This window comes from Petaurus breviceps, unplaced genomic scaffold (assembly GCF_028583685.1).
Source record: "Petaurus breviceps papuanus isolate PSGF00001 unplaced genomic scaffold, PetGlider_PUasm1.0 99, whole genome shotgun sequence".
Taxonomy (NCBI): Eukaryota; Metazoa; Chordata; class Mammalia; order Diprotodontia; family Petauridae; genus Petaurus; species Petaurus breviceps.
In genome coordinates, this window is record NW_027187465.1 from 18,361,942 (window position 1) to 18,374,628 (window position 12,687).

At 42.4% G+C, this 12,687-nt stretch overlaps 1 long non-coding RNA gene across 3 annotated transcripts in view; it reads right to left on the reverse strand.

The window, feature by feature from the left end:
• Nucleotides 1-4,718: 4,718 nt before the first annotated feature.
• LOC138156157 (uncharacterized) overlaps nucleotides 4,719-12,687 on the reverse strand; it is a 17,287-nt gene continuing 9,318 nt past the window's right edge. For 2 of the 3 annotated variants that reach the window (XR_011167090.1, XR_011167089.1), the window contains 3 exons: nucleotides 10,393-10,502; nucleotides 7,413-7,936; nucleotides 4,719-5,004 (listed from right to left, as the gene is read on the reverse strand). This is a non-coding gene — a long non-coding RNA (uncharacterized lncRNA). The remainder of the gene's footprint in view (nucleotides 5,005-7,412; nucleotides 7,937-10,392; nucleotides 10,503-12,687) is intronic. The other variant, XR_011167091.1, reaches the window with a different exon arrangement.

Consider the following 12,687-nt stretch of genomic DNA (forward strand, 5'->3'; position numbering starts at 1 on the left):
TTGTTCTGGGAAAATGGCAGGACTTCCCTAATGGACTCAGGTGAGATATATAGGCAGAGATGAAAGGTTTCATTTTAGATTTCCCAACCATTAAGCCAACTGGCTCTAAATTTTGATTCATCCTTTGAACTCACTCCATATAATTCAGTGGGAGAGGAACTAGGATTTGGCTCTGGGCAAGACCATCCCTCATTAGTACTCAATAAACTTCCAAGTCTACCTCTATATTGACCTCCTTACTGGTTAGTTTCCTTAATAGATTTGGGGAAGGGGAAACGAAGCTTCATATCCACAAATGAATAGAACCCTTAGCCCTGCTGATAAGGAAAAGGCTGGATGAAATCAGGAAACTGCTCAAGATTATTTAAGACCTTCCATTTGGGAGAAAAGGCCACCAGGTTGTCAAATTGGAGGAGTGATAACAGATCAAAATGGGAAATAGGAAATAGGGCCCGATCAGCTCAGAGATGAGTCAAATGCTTTCCATTCACCTTAGGTCATGTATATCATTGGCAAATGAATATCAGACAACCTGAAACAGGCTTGAATGGGGAGTTTGGGCAGAAGTGTAATTAATAATCAAAATCTTATATGCTCTCTACAGTCCCTTAAAAGTGTTTATTTTATAGCTATTTTAGTATTTCTCTCACTTGCCAATGACCTCCCCCACCTTACAACAAAAAGGTATGGCAAAATAGAAATATGTATTCTTATATATTACATCATGTATTATCATATTACATAATATATTACATTATGCATCTTATACAATGCATTCTATATTTTATGCAGTACTATATAAATACAGAGTGCCATAAAATAGGTACATTATATATAATTACACAGTACCATTTAATACATACATTATATGTTCTTATATAGCACTATATAAATATATATTAATGTATCGTTCTATATAAATGTATTTTCTTAATATCATTACAATATTATAAGTCATGAGGGGGGCAGCAGGTAATATAATCAACATATTGGCCACGCCTGAAAATAAAGTATGCCTTATTCTACACCTTATATGGACCACTTGTACCTGACCTGTGGTAGAGCCTTCTGAGGTCATAATGGTCTCATCATTCACAGTTGAACACACTGTACCTTGACCCCAACATAGTGATGTCATTTTGGACCTCTTCAAGAATGTAGAACAACAATGAACCCACTCTCTTCCTAGAAGAGGGAGGCATGTCCCACAGGGAATCCTCTGAAGTCAATAGAAGTCACTACATTAATCTAATTTCTGGTGTTATTAGATGTTGTTTCCCTTTACATTATAGCAGTCATTGAGTCCATTGTTTTATTGATTCTGCTTACTTCATTTCGCATCACTGTGTACAACTTTTTCCCAAGTTTCTCTGAATTCTTCATATTTACCATTTATTAGAGAACAGAAATATTCCATGGCATTCTTATGTCACAATTTGTTCTGACCCTCCCAAATTAGGGGATACCCACTTAGCTTTCAATTCTTTGTTACCATAAAAGTCTTTGCTTTTTTTTTTTGCAAATTTCCTTTTAAAATATATTTTATTTATGCATTTATTTTTTATTATGAATTGGATAAACATAGACAAACATGAAATTGGGTCTTCATATATAAAAGAAGAGAAAATGATTATGTATGAAACTCTGAATGCATAGATTGCTTCTTTTTAACGTACATATTTAAAATGGAAAAGCTCATAGTACCCTGCTTGTCTGAGTCCCTTTCTGTACTTGATTCTACTTTTTTTTTCTGTGTTTCATCAATACTTTTTCTCTTTTTTATCTCTAGTGTTAACCCTTGCTCCACTCCACCACAGCTTCCCCTTTTCTCAAATTACCAAAAGCCTTATGTACAGACACACTTGTTTAGCGTGGGAATGGTTACCGATTTATTCTGGTATACTGGCCTCTGAAATAAAATGGAAAACTTTCATTCCTGTGGCAGAAGAATCTATGTGAAATGGTGAAGGATACATGAACTATTGCATTACTGTATTATGGGAAAAGGCATGACTTTGGAGTCAGAGGACCAGGGTTCAAATCCTCCATCTGAAGTATACTGAATGTATGACTTTGGGCAAGTCACCAAACTCAAGTCTCAGATTCTTCATCTGAAACATCATGGTGCTGGACTAGATAATGGTCTGAAGTGCCTTTTATATCCAGATCTATGATCCAGTTACTTTGCTGATTTGCTTTTTTCTTCTTTATTTTAAAATCTATTACAAGGAGTAACTTGCTGGGTAGGGGAGAGGGATTATATACAGAAATATATGAGATGTAACAACAAAAAGCATTCATTTAAAATTTTTAAAAATGAAATACTGAGGTAGTGTTGTTCCCTATTGGAATCATTAAACTCTTTTCCTTAAACAAATGAGGAAATTGGGGAATGTTCAATGGTTCATTTTGTCTACCAGCAAATTCTGAGTCAGCACTTGGACAAAATAAAACATCCAAGGTGTCTGCAGCACCTGAGCACCCATTGACACAAAGCTAGAGTCAAGTCTAATCAACAAGCATTTATTAAACACCTGGTTAATGTGTGGAAACTCTACTCATCACTGGGGATACAAAGACAGGTAAAGAGACTGTCTCTTCCCTCAAGGAGTTCATAATCTAAGAAGGACACAGCATATAAAGAATATTTAACTAATTAACAGATGAAAGACACTCAAAGGAGGATTAGCAAAGGTTTTTAGTAGAAGAAAGGATCTTAACTGGTACTTCAAGGAAGCCTCAAGATAGAGATGATGATAGAAAGAATGCTGGATTGAGTTGAATTGAATTGGACTGGAATGTATGGAAGTTATCTTGGTACCTCTAAGACCACATTCAGCCTAGAGACCCCTGAAGCTGTATAGAGCAAAGAAGTTAGGTTAGTTCAGGACCCAGGGTCACTAAGAGAGAAGAAAATGACCCAGATTCTTTACAAAGGGAAGATCCAAACCAATGACAAGTACTTGTTCACTGGTCATGTTAGAGCAGCATGACCTTAACCCTTTACTCCTCATTTGTCCTGAACAAAAGTGATGCTGCTGCTCAGTTGTGTTCAATTCTTCATGGTCCCATTTGGGGTTTTCTTGGCAGAGATACTGAACTGGTTTATCATTTACATCTCCAGCTCATTTTACAGATGAGGAAACTGAGGTAGTAACATGTCACTTAACTTGTCCAGAGTACAACGGTTACTAAGTGTCTGAGACAAGATTAGAACTCAGTTGCTTTTGGCTCCAGGCCCAGCACTTTATCTACTGAGCCATGGAGCTCTCCCCAAACACAAATGATAGAGTTGTAGAGAACTGACTTTTAGTGAGAAAGACCTGGGTCTGACACATACTAACTTTGTGACCCTTTCTAAGTCACTTAATCCATGTGAATCTCAGTTTCCACATTTGTAAATAGGGATAATAAAATCTTATTTCAATGAACAGTGTGGTATAGAGATACATATATATATATATATATATTTTTTTTTTCCTATATAGGTAACTATAGATAGAGAGCCTGCCTCAGAGAAAAAAGGATCTGGGTTCAAGCCCTGCCTCTATGATTCTGGGTAAGTCATCTAAACTCTCAGTTAATCAGATGATTTTTTAAGGCTATAAATTGTACAGTAGGTTCTGTATTGGTGGAGAGAATTCCTTCACTGGGAACTCCCTAAACCATTAAAATTGCCAGTCTTGTTCCCCTCTCTTCCCACCAAAAGCAAACAAACAAACAAGGATCACAAAAAAGAAAGAGAAGTTCTCTTCCTGCACAAGACTGTGAGAATCAAATGAGAGAATGTCTGGAAACAATCCCTTTGCCAACCTTAAACATGCTATGTAAATGTTAGTTGCTAATATTATGTCCTAAAGTGTCTTCAGTCTATGACATTCTATTATACTATGAAAAAGGGAAAAAAATCAAGATGATCACCAGACCATTCTCTCCAAATACAAATCCCAAGCTGTGGACGGTAGGGCTGGAAACTTTGAGAAGTCTCAATCAAATATATGTCAGGGATTTTTTCAAGGGATAGAGTTTTCAGGGGATCTGAAATTTGAATGGAAAAAAATTAATATGATTTTTTCTTTTGTAATCCTTTACATTTTATTTATATGTTTATTATGTATTTATTTTTGCCTTTAATTTATGATTCTGAAAAGGTGTCTAAAGTCTTAACCAAATTGTCAAAGGAGTCCAGAACACACAAAAAATTAAGAATTCCTGTTCTAATGGCAAATGTGGTTTTTCTTCTTTCCAAATAATCTTGCAGGAATATTTGGATCTATGTACACTTTCCTTAGTGGGCAATTGAGGGTGCTGATCTGATTTCAGATTTGAGTCTCATGCTTTGTGGAAATGAGATTGTCATTCTCCTACAGCTGAAGGGGGTAAAGTGGAGGGTATATAAAATGGATACAGAAGAAATTGCCTTATCAAGACTAGCTCTTCTTCAAATGAACTCTCCCCTTTTGGGATACATGATACAAGTTTCATTTCTCAGTTCCTCAACTCTCCATTCCTGAGAAAGAACCCTTCTTCCTCTTCCTCAGATTGATCTGGGATTCTTTAGTCCTACTGCATCCCAGCTGCCAGGAGCAGGTCAGAAGACAAGTTTGAGGTTCAGCAGAATCTGGGCTACACCTCTTATTTCTTCTACTACAGATTGGCCCATGCCCTGTATGCATAAATACTTTATTATTATTATTATTAGAGCCCAAGGTCTGTGATGGGTCATAAATGGATTTAATAGGCTATGAGAGTAAAAGGTTTAATGAGGTTGACATCATTAAATATCATAGGAAAGCAACATTTCTCACTAGTCCCCCCTCCCCACTTCTGCCCCCAGTACAAAACTTCTCCAATCCTCCAATTCTCCTCCTCCAATGGGATCCTTTCGATCCAAGGATTCTCTTCTTGGCCTTCATGGGGAAGGACAGTAAAGAACAGGATGGGGATGCAGATGCTAGTTAGTGGTTTTGTGTGGAGTCCTCTTTTCAAGGAAGGCTGCAGTTCCTAAGCAGAAGGAGAGAGAGTGGGTAGAATGACCAATTAGGGGCACTTATAGGGATGGGAGCAAGCCCCCAGATAAGTGAAGTTTATCAGCCTATAAAAATACCACCTTCCCTTATCTACAGACTTCCTCCCTGCCAACCCCCCCTCCCCCTTCAAGTCCTTGTGAAGAGATGGGAAGAGTAGACAGAAGAGTTGAGGAGGGAGGGAAAGGGAAATCAAGGGGAGGAGGAGGAAAGAAGAAACAGTAACTACAAGGCCCTAAATCACTCTTCAGAGCTAGGAGACCTTTGCAAAGGGATCCAGGGAGCCTTATTATTGTTATTATTATTATTATTAATATTATTATGGTGGCAGTGACCTTGATGGTGGTGTGCTTTATAATTTACTGTGTGTACTAGGGGACATACACACACATACCACCACCACCACCAGCACTACCAGGACCAGCACCAGCACCACCACCATTGTGCCTGTAAACATGAAAGTACGAACCTGTTAGCAAAGAGCAGGGTACTGAGAAGCAAGAGAAACGGTTCTTGTCCATACTCTATTGCCAAATCTATGTGTAATTTGGGGCAAGTCACTCATTTCACACTTCTGTTTTTGCCATCTATAAAATGTAGTAGATGGTCTCCAAAGTCCTTCCTGGCTCTGATTTTCTATGTTCTGTTGTCCGCCCAGTCCTGACAGTCTACATCTCAATGTCTTTCCCCGTCCTGATATTCAAGATTCTAAAGGCTTTCCTATTCTTTATTCCAAGGGACCTCACAATTCTCATAGTCTAAGGATCTTTGTGCTGTGTGTGTGTGTGTGTGTGTGTCTTTGTGTGTAAAGGTAGGATAGGGAGGGGCTCTGTATAAGATGGGTTGGGTCAGATCTACTATTGGGGAAGGTGATATAGGAATATTCTAAGAATTCCCAAGCCTATCCCTGTTCTTAAAAGCCATCAGTCAAAGGTCCCAATTACTACAGTGCAATAGACCACTGCGTCTGTTTGCCATAAGTCCAAGGGGAGAGAAACCTGGAAAATGCTGCCTTTAAAGCCCAGCCACACAGGCAGGGCCCTTCTGCTGCTTATCACTGCCCAACTGGCTGAAACTTGAAAAATCATTCTCCTCATGCTAACAGTAGGCTTCTAAGCCCATTATAAGAATTTCAGGGTATCAGAGAGCAATCTTCTCTATTTATAACTCAATCATGTCTACTTCCACCCCAGCAGAGAATTTGGTTAAACAGTTGTGTTCCTTCTGTGTCATTACTTCTTTTCAAAAATTGTAGTGATAAATTTTTGTTTCACAACACCATACTTTCTGAATACTTTCATCCCTTCTCTCAGTGAAAGAACATCCTTTGTAACAAAGAAGAAAGGAAGAAAGGGACAGGGGAGGGAGCAGTTTAATAAAACTAAGCAGAACATGAGCTGAATCTGACAGCAAATGTGATATTCCATATCCACTGCTTTCCACCTCTTGGAGGAAGGAAAGTCCTTGTATTTTCTCAGCTCTTCTCAGGAGCTGAGCTTGGTCATCAGAGTGATGCAACATCGAGTTTGGGTTTTTGCTCTTTCCATTTCCATTGCTTTAGTCATGTTTTATATTGGTTAGCTAATTCTGCTTGCTTTCATCTAAAATCAGCCCATCTGAGACAACCAGTCAGTACTTATTCAGCAGTTATTATATGGCAGGGAGTGTGCTAAGTGATAGGGGATGGGTACCCAAACAAAGACTGGACAGTCCTTGCAGGCAAGGATCTTACGTTATAATGGAGGAGGCAGGTATTTATATATATATATATGTATATATATACACATATATATATTTCTACACACACATGTATGTATCTATGTATGTTTGTACGTTATCTGTATGTGTGTGTATATATATATATGTATGTGCATACAGAACAAATATAATACAGGTAAAAAGTAATCATTGGAGGGGAAAAGTATTTCCTAAATATTAGTATTTAGGAGGACCCATGCCTCTCTGAATTCTTCTTGCTTATCACTTCTTGAGGCTTAGTAATTTATTAAATTCATGTTCACAATTCATTTTACCTTTCCCCAACCGATGGACTTTGTTTCCAGTTTCTTACTCCCATAAAAGGTGCTCTCTCTCTCTATATATATAGAGAGAGATATGTATATATATATATATACACACATATACATATGTACATACATATATATGTAATAGATAGATAGATAGGACCTTTCTCTCTTTGACTTCCTTGGGGTAAATGTCCAGCAATGGGATCTGTGGTTCAAAAACTATGGGCATTTTAGTCTTTTTTTTTTTTTAGGAAGGGGGAGGGAGGGGGAGAGAGAGAGAGAGAGAGAGAGAGAGAGATCTTGCGGTCCTGTGCTGGTCTCTGGGTCTGGCTCAGGAATCCTAGAGCCTGACACCTACCAGGGCTCCTGGGACAGTGAACCAGCTTACAAATCCAGCGTTTCTTTCCTAGGCGGCGGGGGCAGCGGTGGCGGTGACGGCGGCTGCTTCTGGATTGTCTCTTCCAGCTGCCAGAGCCCTCTGCCCACCTCAGGACCCTTGGTGGATGAAAAGTATTTTCAGGTAGGAGAGCTTCGGTGTCTGTTCGCTTGGTCCTCTGTTCCGTGCCGCCTTAGGTTTGTCGGGGAAGTCTGTGTCCTGACCGCCTTGGGGACGGAAAGGCGCGGGCTCTAGTCGCTGGGTCTGTCCCCCGAGAAAGCCGGCAGGGAGCGCTCCCTTCTCTCGGACAGCGCCGGCTTACAGATACGGATGGGAGAGGGGGTGGGGTGAGGAAAGAACCATACCAGACTCCTAAGTTTTCGGGAACAGTGGTCCGAGTCCGCGCGTGCTGTGAAAGTTAGGGGAGAGTCACCAACCCCCCACCAGCCTTCTCCTCCTTGTCCTGGAAGCCTTGTACTTTTTCTGAGTTTGCTGAAATCCTTCCCCTGTAAGGGAGGTATGGGAGAGGCAGCTAGAACCGCCTCGCACACGGTTAGGCGCTTACCACGCGCTGAAGATCAGCAGAGGCCGAGCAGAGAGAAGCGAAGGGGTGCACATTTTGTTCTCTGGTTGGGATTTAGGGTCTGCAAGCCACAATTTAAAACTAACACATTTTTGTTCGGTTTTGAGAAAACGAGAAAGGAAAAAAAAATCTATTTGTGGGGTTTCCCCTCTAAGTTTGTAGCTGTGTACATTTGAACATGTGTGTACAGGATAAATGTTTCCGGATGGGAGAGATACACGTGGTTTGTATGTATGGTTTGTGTTCCATGGGATGGTAGAGCATTCGGTGTGTGTCTCTCTGGTAGTGTGTGACTGTGCCTTTGGATGTTCCTGAGTCTGTTGTGTCGGATTTCTGGATGTGTATGTTTGTTCACGAGTCTGGGAAGTGCACGTGTGGTTTGAACTTATGGTGTACCTAAACTGGGTGTCCTCAAGTCGGAGGGGATGGAGTGGTGGAGTTGTGCGTACATCTTTACCACATACCTGTGTGAAAGTCGTGTAGATTGTGTGTGGGTGTGTCCCTATTTCTGGGGAGAGTATGTTTAGTGTCTATATTTTTTGTATATGTGGTGTCTTCATGGCAAGTGTTTTCACATCCAATGAAGACACCACACATAAAGAAATTTCTGCATCACTGTATGAAGTGGGTAGATTTTATGTGTGTGTTGGGGAGCTATTTCTTTAAGTTCATTATAGTTTGTGGCTAGATTTCCATGTGGAGGATGTCTCTTTTTACTTTCCGTGTGTATGGAGTATCTCCATAGTTTTGGGTGCATGTTTCTGAGGTGCATTTGAGGTGCGTTTGTGTTGCCTGTGTTGAGCTGGGGGAAGGATGCACATAGTATGCGAATGTGTATTTGTGTTTGTGATGTAGCATTCTCAAAGTGTTTGTGTTCCTAGGAGTGTCGGGTTGCAAATGTATTTTGTACATGTGAATGAGTACTCGTGAATCTCTCTGTGTCTATACTGAGTGAACTCTCTGTCTGTCTGTCTGTCTCTCTCTCTCAGTGGGTATGGTGAATTGTATTTTTCCATTAAGACCATCAGTAGGTTTGGGTGCTCTAAGGGAGTGTGGCCCTGGCCAAGAGGTCTTCAGATCTGGAGATCTGCAGATCTGGGCACCTAGTGGTGCTGCCCAGAGCTGAATCTGTGGAATGCTTCTCCAAATATAGGCTTGTGGCCTCCCTCTGGGTTCCCAGGCCTCCAGGCTTCCTTTCCTCGATGGGAGCCTCAGCTCCTGGGTAGGCTGGGTCCCAGAACTGTTTGTAAAAATAATAATAATAAAAGTAGCTAATAAAGAAATTCGAGAGCCCAGTTGGGTTATGAGCCGGCCACATTTTTATGATCCCAGGGAGGCTTTTGGGTGGTGGAACAGAAGGATCCCTACCCTCCCCCCCTCTAGCCAGGGCACACACCTCCAAATTTTATTCCCTGGCAGCCTGAGCCTGAGCCAAGGATTTTGGAGGGACAGCCTAACTATGGGAGCCTCCCTTGCCACTCCCTACCTGCAAGTCTGGTGCTGGAAGAATTGAGTTCAAATACAAGCTCAGATATTTACTAGCTGTGTGACCCTGACAACTCCTTCAACCTCCCTGAGCTTCCTTTTGGATTGAATTGAATAATGGCTTTTTCCTCAAAGTCCTTTGTCTTTCCATCCTCCACCTCAGCTCAGATCATTTCCTAGCACCAACATTTTGGTGGGCACTGTGGGAGCCAGGAGGCAGTTGCATTTCCCAGCGCTCCAGGCATCTCTGCATCAGGGGATGGCAGCGATCCTATGGTTGCATCCATTTATTTGACAAATGCTTGCTGTCTTTGAGCCCCTGCTGTTTCTTTTTTCAAGGAGTGACCCGAAAGCTACTGTAATAGACATATATTGTGTGGACTGACCACTGAAAGGGGCCAGCCACATCCTTAAAACATTAGTAGAAGTACTTAATATTTGTTAATGTTATAAGCTGGGAGCCAAGGGACCAAATTCGTCTGAGAAAATAAAATGAGAGTATCCTTTTAGTCAATGATACATTTTGACTTCTAGAATCAATGTATAACAACAACAACAAAGGTCTAATTTGCACATCACTATTCAATCTCCAAAGTTCTACAGAGCACCAGCCTGACTAGGTTGGGAAGACCCCTTCCCAGATCAGACTTAAGGAGGATGGATTTTTTGGCCAGTACACCTCTGGAAAGACTGCCTGGGTTGAGTTTTGAGCAAAACAGACCTTTCAAATAGTGGACTCTCTGGAAATAGGCTGCAAGGTTTCCTTACAGCCACTTCATGAAGTGGGGAAAGCAAGAATCACATACTGAGAACTGAAAGAGACTTAGAAATTATCTATTCCAACTCCATCTCAAAGAGGAGTGAAATGTGTCCCAGCGAGGGGAAATTACTTGCCTGAGATCACCCACGTCGTAAATGCCAGAGCTAGTATGTGAGTTCTGTTTTTCTGACTCCAAATCCAGCACTCTTCCCAGGACGCTGCCTTCTCTTCCCGATCTCCATCCCTTTCTCCCAATTATAGAGGAGGAAAAAAAATCAGAGAAGTTCGGTCACTTGCTGAGTATCACACAGCTTGTGCCCCCACGTTCAAACACTGCTTCCTCTCCCTAGAGATTATAATCTTCATTTCAGTCTTCCATTTCTCACTTTATATTCCCCAGGTCAAGAAAATGCCAAGCTCAAAACTAGAATTAGCAAGCACTGAAAATTAGGAACTGCAAAGGCAGGAAATGCAATACCGGTTGGTGTGGGTCCCTTTTTCTTTGTTATCTTAAAGAGGTTGTTGGGTTCAGACTTTTTTGCAGCTGGCTTTGGGCCCCTGGCAGCCCCCGAAGCATTCTCTTAGGTGCCAAGGCAGCATTCCAGAGAGGCTTCTCTCTAAAAGGTTGATGCTGCCCGGACTCTGAAGGAATACCTTTCCTTCGCTCCTGCAGGGAGAGCAAGGAAGTTGCAAACTCCTAGCATATTCTCCCAAGAGAGAAGCTTAAGAGGCAGCTGGAGGGGCAATGCGACACAGACTGGCCAAGGGGTTAGGTCAGAAGAGGGGAAAGTAGAGAAAGCTCGGTGCAGACTGGCGGAGAGACACAGACTGAGACAGAAATAGTCAGGGACAGAAGTAGATAGAAAGACAAATGGAGAGACAGCGACGGGAGAAGAGAGGAGAGGAGGGATAGAAGCGACAGGGAGAAAAGAGACTAGAACAAGGAAACAAGAGAGGGGAAAAAACGGGAAACACAAAGGAAAGAGAACGAAAAAAGAAAAGACAAAAGATAGGGTAGAAAAACAAGGGACAGAAACAAGGAGGAAAAGGAAAGGAGGGGAAAGAGAGGGAAGGTGGAGGGGCGAAGAAAAAAGAAAAGGAGAACGCCAAACGGAGAGAGGAGAAAGGCCAGACCAGACTGGAGAGAGGCCAGCGGAAAATCGAAAAGAGAGAGGAAAGGTGAGACGGAAAGGAGGAAAGAGAAAGAGAGAAAGCAGAGAGTCAAGGAGATTCTAAGGGAGAGGAGAAAGACGGCGGACTGGCATTAGCTTCCGAGGCTGCTCCAGTCCCTTGCTGTCTGGGCAGAGTCAAAGGCGATTTCCCCACCCGCCGGGACTCGGGGAAGGCGAAGCGACTTTCCCCTCCCTGTTCTTTCCTACACGCAGCTAGTCTTTCTGAGACAACTGGCGGAGCGCGTCAGGGGGGACTGGAGAGTACCGGGGCCCGCTCCTAGGGAGGCAAGCCGGCTCCTCTTGGCGAAACCACTAGACGGGCCTCAAAGGAGAAGAAGCAGGGCGCAAGGCAGACCTCCCTACCCCCACCCCCTTACTTCCCAAAGCTCCAATTTCCTCTGAGGAGAAAACTGGACCCGCCAGTTGAGCTCAGAGACTCAAGTCTCTGGGGGATGAGGATGGAGGGGAGCAAGAGGGGGAGCTCCAGCAGAGGGTGGCCGGACCCTTCAAATGCGGAGGATACTTTTCTCTAGGAGCCCCAAATCTCTGCGTGGTTTATCTGACTTCCTAGTGAGAAGGCCTGGAGTTTAGATGAGCTGGGTTTGAGCCCTTGTGTGCAGGTTATGTGACCACAGTCAAGCCGTTCACCATCTCTGAGCTTTGGTCATTAGGGATCTCCTGCCCTTTTCTAAGAAGGAAAGAGAAAGGGGAGCTAAAAAATTATCTTGTCCACTTGTCACGTTGTGCATAAGGGGAAAGTGAGGTCGGGTCACAAACACTAAGTTGCCGAGGCTAGGATTTGAATTCAGTTCCTCAGACTTCAGTTCTAACTATTTCTACCAAATCACAGCGCCCAACGAGAAGAATGACCTTGAGGTCGGGAATCCTTGCTAAAGGCTGAGGTGCCCCTTTCTCTGTGTTTCCTGTGTCTGTCTCTCTCTTATTCTTTCAAAATCAGTCCTCCCCTCCTCCTTTCTCCGTCCTCTCTCTGTCCCTTTGTTTCTGCCCACCTATCTCCAGTAGTTCATTTGACATTTGAGAGAAATAGGAACTTGGAATCAAAGTGGGAAATACTGGAAAGAAGATAAGGAAAGATATCATCACCTTAGCTACCTCCTCACTCTTAAGAAAGAGAAAAGCTCTGTAGTACCTTCAGCACACATGCACACACCTTTCTCTTTCCTTCTGGCTATTTCTTTTCTTATGAGAGAGAGAGAGAGAGAGAGAGAGAGAGAGAGAGAGAGAGAGAGAGAGAGA